This window comes from Carassius gibelio, chromosome A11 (genome assembly GCF_023724105.1).
Source record: "Carassius gibelio isolate Cgi1373 ecotype wild population from Czech Republic chromosome A11, carGib1.2-hapl.c, whole genome shotgun sequence".
NCBI classification, from domain to species: Eukaryota; Metazoa; Chordata; class Actinopteri; order Cypriniformes; family Cyprinidae; genus Carassius; species Carassius gibelio.
In genome coordinates, this window is record NC_068381.1 from 432,198 (window position 1) to 439,910 (window position 7,713).

Here is a 7,713-nt window from a genome sequence, read left to right on the forward strand (position 1 = left end):
CAAGCCAGTGCCGGGTTCCTATGGACCTCGAGTTCCCTGTACTCACCTGAATTATGCACAAAGGTGCCTACTTACCTGCTGCAAGTGCCTGCTGATCGACATTATTCGCCTAGTACCTGTAAAAAATTAAAAAACAACTATACAGTTTATTAGTGTGTGAAAGAAACAATTCATGAAGCATCATACAATGCTGAAGGTGGTTATCGGTTGCTATTGGTTGCGAGGTGAGAAGCCCCGCCCTCCTGGCACATAAATGCTGGAGCGAGCTGGGTCAGAGTCATTTTGTCATTGAATTCGCCTGATGAGAACACTGTGGGAAGGTTCGAAACGCGTCGCGACAGACCTGAATGACAAAATTTGAAGACATTTAAAAATAAACAGCCGGCATCATTAGGGTGGTGATGCGTCTGAGCACAATATATGTTTATTCAATTTTTCTTCTCCGTCCATACAGACGTTGAGATGTGTACTTTTAGAGTAATATACCCCTTAACCACATCTAAACCTTAACCTACCATCGGTTTTTCTTCACACACCCCTGAGAAAAACAGCCCGTGTGGCTGTAGCCCGGGTTTGGGATTTTTTACAGAGCCTAAAAAAATATTTTAGACTGGCGTTGGCTTTCTGTGGGGAAGTGTTGGCTGTTGTGTGTGTGATTTGGGGGTGTGCTTGTGACTCTTGGCGGCCGGTGGGACTCAGGACCGTGCACAACCGTTTTCGAATCCTTCGGGATTCGGATTCTGGATTTTCCTTCACCTAACCAAGCCAGTGCCGGGTTCCTATGGACCTCGAGTTCCCTGTACTCACCTGAATTATGCACAAAGGTGCCTACTTACCTGCTGCAAGTGCCTGCTGATCGACATTATTCGCCTAGTACCTGTAAAAAATTAAAAAACAACAATACAGTTTATTAGTGTGTGAAAGAAACAATTCATGAAGCATCATACAATGCTGAAGGTGGTTATCGGTTGCTATTGGTTGCGAGGTGAGAAGCCCCGCCCTCCTGGCACATAAATGCTGGAGCGAGCTGGGTCAGAGTCATTTTGTCATTGAATTCGCCTGATGAGAACACTGTGGGAAGGTTCGAAACGCGTCGCGACAGACCTGAATGACAAAATTTGAAGACATTTAAAAATAAACAGCCGGCATCATTAGGGTGGTGATGCGTCTGAGCACAATATATGTTTATTCAATTTTTCTTCTCCGTCCATACAGACGTTGAGATGTGTACTTTAGAGTAATATACCCCTTAACCACATCTAAACCTTAACCTACCATCGGTTTTTCTTCACACACCCCTGAGAAAAACAGCCCGTGTGGCTGTAGCCCGGGTTTGGGATTTTTTACAGAGCCTAAAAAAATATTTTAGACTGGCGTTGGCTTTCTGTGGGGAAGTGTTGGCTGTTGTGTGTGTGATTTGGGGGTGTGCTTGTGACTCTTGGCGGCCGGTGGGACTCAGGACCGTGCAAACCGTTTTCGAATCCTTCGGGATTCGGATTCTGGATTTTCCTTCACCTAACCAAGCCAGTGCCGGGTTCCTATGGACCTCGAGTTCCCTGTACTCACCTGAATTATGCACAAAGGTGCCTACTTACCTGCTGCAAGTGCCTGCTGATCGACATTATTCGCCTAGTACCTGTAAAAAATTAAAAAACAACAATACAGTTTATTAGTGTGTGAAAGAAACAATTCATGAAGCATCATACAATGCTGAAGGTGGTTATCGGTTGCTATTGGTTGCGAGGTGAGAAGCCCCGCCCTCCTGGCACATAAATGCTGGAGCGAGCTGGGTCAGAGTCATTTTGTCATTGAATTCGCCTGATGAGAACACTGTGGGAAGGTTCGAAACGCGTCGCGACAGACCTGAATGACAAAATTTGAAGACATTTAAAAATAAACAGCCGGCATCATTAGGGTGGTGATGCGTCTGAGCACAATATATGTTTATTCAATTTTTCTTCTCCGTCCATACAGACGTTGAGATGTGTACTTTTAGAGTAATATACCCCTTAACCACATCTAAACCTTAACCTACCATCGGTTTTTTCTTCACACACCCCTGAGAAAAAACAGCCCGTGTGGCTGTAGCCCGGGTTTGGGATTTTTTACAGGAGCCTAAAAAAATATTTTAGACTGGCGTTGGCTTTCTGTGGGGAAGTGTTGGCTGTTGTGTGTGATTTGGGGTGTGCTTGTGACTCTTGGCGGCGGTGGGACTCAGGACCGTGCACAACCGTTTTCGAATCCTTCGGGATTCGGATTCTGGATTTTCCTTCACCTAACCAAGCCAGTGCCGGGTTCCTATGGACCTCGAGTTCCCTGTACTCCACCTGAATTATGCACAAAGGTGCCTACTTACCTGCTGCAAGTGCCTGCTGATCGACATTATTCGCCTAGTACCTGTAAAAAATTAAAAAACAACAATACAGTTTATTAGTGTGTGAAAGAAACAATTCATGAAGCATCATACAATGCTGAAGGTGGTTATCGGTTGCTATTGGTTGCGAGGTGAGAAGCCCCGCCCTCCTGGCACATAAATGCTGGAGCGAGCTGGGTCAGAGTCATTTTGTCATTGAATTCGCCTGATGAGAACACTGTGGGAAGGTTCGAAACGCGTCGCGACAGACCTGAATGACAAAATTTGAAGACATTTAAAAATAAACAGCCGGCATCATTAGGGTGGTGATGCGTCTGAGCACAATATATGTTTATTCAATTTTTCTTCTCCGTCCATACAGACGTTGAGATGTGTACTTTTAGAGTAATATACCCCTTAACCACATCTAAACCTTAACCTACCATCGGTTTTTCTTCACACACCCCTGAGAAAAACAGCCCGTGTGGCTGTAGCCCGGTTTGGATTTTTTACAGAGCCTAAAAAAATATTTTAGACTGGCGTTGGCTTTCTGTGGGGAAGTGTTGGCTGTTGTGTGTGTGATTTGGGGGTGTGCTTGTGACTCTTGGCGGCCGGTGGGACTCAGGACCGTGCACAACCGTTTTCGAATCCTTCGGGATTCGGATTCTGGATTTTCCTTCACCTAACCAAGCCAGTGCCGGGTTCCTATGGACCTCGAGTTCCCTGTACTCACCTGAATTATGCACAAAGGTGCCTACTTACCTGCTGCAAGTGCCTGCTGATCGACATTATTCGCCTAGTACCTGTAAAAAATTAAAAAACAACAATACAGTTTATTAGTGTGTGAAAGAAACAATTCATGAAGCATCATACAATGCTGAAGGTGGTTATCGGTTGCTATTGGTTGCGAGGTGAGAAGCCCCGCCCTCCTGGCACATAAATGCTGGAGCGAGCTGGGTCAGAGTCATTTTGTCATTGAATTCGCCTGATGAGAACACTGTGGGAAGGTTCGAAACGCGTCGCGACAGACCTGAATGACAAAATTTGAAGACATTTAAAAATAAACAGCCGGCATCATTAGGGTGGTGATGCGTCTGAGCACAATATATGTTTATTCAATTTTTCTTCTCCGTCCATACAGACGTTGAGATGTGTACTTTTAGAGTAATATACCCCTTAACCACATCTAAACCTTAACCTACCATCGGTTTTTCTTCACACACCCCTGAGAAAAACAGCCCGTGTGGCTGTAGCCCGGGTTTGGGATTTTTTACAGAGCCTAAAAAAATATTTTAGACTGGCGTTGGCTTTCTGTGGGGAAGTGTTGGCTGTTGTGTGTGTGATTTGGGGGTGTGCTTGTGACTCTTGGCGGCCGGTGGGACTCAGGACCGTGCTCAACCGTTTTCGAATCCTTCGGGATTCGGATTCTGGATTTTCCTTCACCTAACCAAGCCAGTGCCGGGTTCCTATGGACCTCGAGTTCCCTGTACTCACCTGAATTATGCACAAAGGTGCCTACTTACCTGCTGCAAGTGCCTGCTGATCGACATTATTCGCCTAGTACCTGTAAAAAATTAAAAAACAACAATACAGTTTATTAGTGTGTGAAAGAAACAATTCATGAAGCATCATACAATGCTGAAGGTGGTTATCGGTTGCTATTGGTTGCGAGGTGAGAAGCCCCGCCCTCCTGGCACATAAATGCTGGAGCGAGCTGGGTCAGAGTCATTTTGTCATTGAATTCGCCTGATGAGAACACTGTGGGAAGGTTCGAAACGCGTCGCGACAGACCTGAATGACAAAATTTGAAGACATTTAAAAATAAACAGCCGGCATCATTAGGGTGGTGATGCGTCTGAGCACAATATATGTTTATTCAATTTTTCTTCTCCGTCCATACAGACGTTGAGATGTGTACTTTTAGAGTAATATACCCCTTAACCACATCTAAACCTTAACCTACCATCGGTTTTTCTCTTCACACACCCCTGAGAAAAACAGCCCGTGTGGCTGTAGCCCGGGTTTGGGATTTTTTACAGAGCCTAAAAAAATATTTTAGACTGGCGTTGGCTTTCTGTGGGGAAGTGTTGGCTGTTGTGTGTGTGATTTGGGGGTGTGCTTGTGACTCTTGGCGGCCGGTGGGACTCAGGACCGTGCACAACCGTTTTCGAATCCTTCGGGATTCGGATTCTGGATTTTCCTTCACCTAACCAAGCCAGTGCCGGGTTCCTATGGACCTCGAGTTCCCTGTACTCACCTGAATTATGCACAAAGGTGCCTACTTACCTGCTGCAAGTGCCTGCTGATCGACATTATTCGCCTAGTACCTGTAAAAAATTAAAAAACAACAATACAGTTTATTAGTGTGTGAAAGAAACAATTCATGAAGCATCATACAATGCTGAAGGTGGTTATCGGTTGCTATTGGTTGCGAGGTGAGAAGCCCCGCCCTCCTGGCACATAAATGCTGGAGCGAGCTGGGTCAGAGTCATTTTGTCATTGAATTCGCCTGATGAGAACACTGTGGGAAGGTTCGAAACGCGTCGCGACAGACCTGAATGACAAAATTTGAAGACATTTAAAAATAAACAGCCGGCATCATTAGGGTGGTGATGCGTCTGAGCACAATATATGTTTATTCAATTTTTCTTCTCCGTCCATACAGACGTTGAGATGTGTACTTTTAGAGTAATATACCCCTTAACCACATCTAAACCTTAACCTACCATCGGTTTTTCTTCACACACCCCTGAGAAAAACAGCCCGTGTGGCTGTAGCCCGGGTTTGGGATTTTTTACAGAGCCTAAAAAAATATTTTAGACTGGCGTTGGCTTTCTGTGGGGAAGTGTTGGCTGTTGTGTGTGTGATTTGGGGGTGTGCTTGTGACTCTTGGCGGCCGGTGGGACTCAGGACCGTGCACAACCGTTTTCGAATCCTTCGGGATTCGGATTCTGGATTTTCCTTCACCTAACCAAGCCAGTGCCGGGTTCCTATGGACCTCGAGTTCCCTGTACTCACCTGAATTATGCACAAAGGTGCCTACTTACCTGCTGCAAGTGCCTGCTGATCGACATTATTCGCCTAGTACCTGTAAAAAATTAAAAAACAACAATACAGTTTATTAGTGTGTGAAAGAAACAATTCATGAAGCATCATACAATGCTGAAGGTGGTTATCGGTTGCTATTGGTTGCGAGGTGAGAAGCCCCGCCCTCCTGGCACATAAATGCTGGAGCGAGCTGGGTCAGAGTCATTTTGTCATTGAATTCGCCTGATGAGAACACTGTGGGAAGGTTCGAAACGCGTCGCGACAGACCTGAATGACAAAATTTGAAGACATTTAAAAATAAACAGCCGGCATCATTAGGGTGGTGATGCGTCTGAGCACAATATATGTTTATTCAATTTTTCTTCTCCGTCCATACAGACGTTGAGATGTGTACTTTTAGAGTAATATACCCCTTAACCACATCTAAACCTTAACCTACCATCGGTTTTTCTTCACACACCCCTGAGAAAAACAGCCCGTGTGGCTGTAGCCCGGGTTTGGGATTTTTTACAGAGCCTAAAAAAATATTTTAGACTGGCGTTGGCTTTCTGTGGGGAAGTGTTGGCTGTTGTGTGTGTGATTTGGGGGTGTGCTTGTGACTCTTGGCGGCCGGTGGGACTCAGGACCGTGCACAACCGTTTTCGAATCCTTCGGGATTCGGATTCTGGATTTTCCTTCACCTAACCAAGCCAGTGCCGGGTTCCTATGGACCTCGAGTTCCCTGTACTCACCTGAATTATGCACAAAGGTGCCTACTTACCTGCTGCAAGTGCCTGCTGATCGACATTATTCGCCTAGTACCTGTAAAAAATTAAAAAACAACAATACAGTTTATTAGTGTGTGAAAGAAACAATTCATGAAGCATCATACAATGCTGAAGGTGGTTATCGGTTGCTATTGGTTGCGAGGTGAGAAGCCCCGCCCTCCTGGCACATAAATGCTGGAGCGAGCTGGGTCAGAGTCATTTTGTCATTGAATTCGCCTGATGAGAACACTGTGGGAAGGTTCGAAACGCGTCGCGACAGACCTGAATGACAAAATTTGAAGACATTTAAAAATAAACAGCCGGCATCATTAGGGTGGTGATGCGTCTGAGCACAATATATGTTTATTCAATTTTTCTTCTCCGTCCATACAGACGTTGAGATGTGTACTTTTAGAGTAATATACCCCTTAACCACATCTAAACCTTAACCTACCATCGGTTTTTCTTCACACACCCCTGAGAAAAACAGCCCGTGTGGCTGTAGCCCGGGTTTGGGATTTTTTACAGAGCCTAAAAAAATATTTTAGACTGGCGTTGGCTTTCTGTGGGGAAGTGTTGGCTGTTGTGTGTGATTTGGGGGTGTGCTTGTGACTCTTGGCGGCCGGTGGGACTCAGGACCGTGCACAACCGTTTTCGAATCCTTCGGGATTCGGATTCTGGATTTTCCTTCACCTAACCAAGCCAGTGCCGGGTTCCTATGGACCTCGAGTTCCCTGTACTCACCTGAATTATGCACAAAGGTGCCTACTTACCTGCTGCAAGTGCCTGCTGATCGACATTATTCGCCTAGTACCTGTAAAAAATTAAAAAACAACAATACAGTTTATTAGTGTGTGAAAGAAACAATTCATGAAGCATCATACAATGCTGAAGGTGGTTATCGGTTGCTATTGGTTGCGAGGTGAGAAGCCCCGCCCTCCTGGCACATAAATGCTGGAGCGAGCTGGGTCAGAGTCATTTTGTCATTGAATTCGCCTGATGAGAACACTGTGGGAAGGTTCGAAACGCGTCGCGACAGACCTGAATGACAAAATTTGAAGACATTTAAAAATAAACAGCCGGCATCATTAGGGTGGTGATGCGTCTGAGCACAATATATGTTTATTCAATTTTTCTTCTCCGTCCATACAGACGTTGAGATGTGTACTTTTAGAGTAATATACCCCTTAACCACATCTAAACCTTAACCTACCATCGGTTTTTCTTCACACACCCCTGAGAAAAACAGCCCGTGTGGCTGTAGCCCGGGTTTGGGATTTTTTACAGAGCCTAAAAAAATATTTTAGACTGGCGTTGGCTTTCTGTGGGGAAGTGTTGGCTGTTGTGTGTGTGATTTGGGGGTGTGCTTGTGACTCTTGGCGGCCGGTGGGACTCAGGACCGTGCACAACCGTTTTCGAATCCTTCGGGATTCGGATTCTGGATTTTCCTTCACCTAACCAAGCCAGTGCCGGGTTCCTATGGACCTCGAGTTCCCTGTACTCACCTGAATTATGCACAAAGGTGCCTACTTACCTGCTGCAAGTGCCTGCTGATCGACATTATTC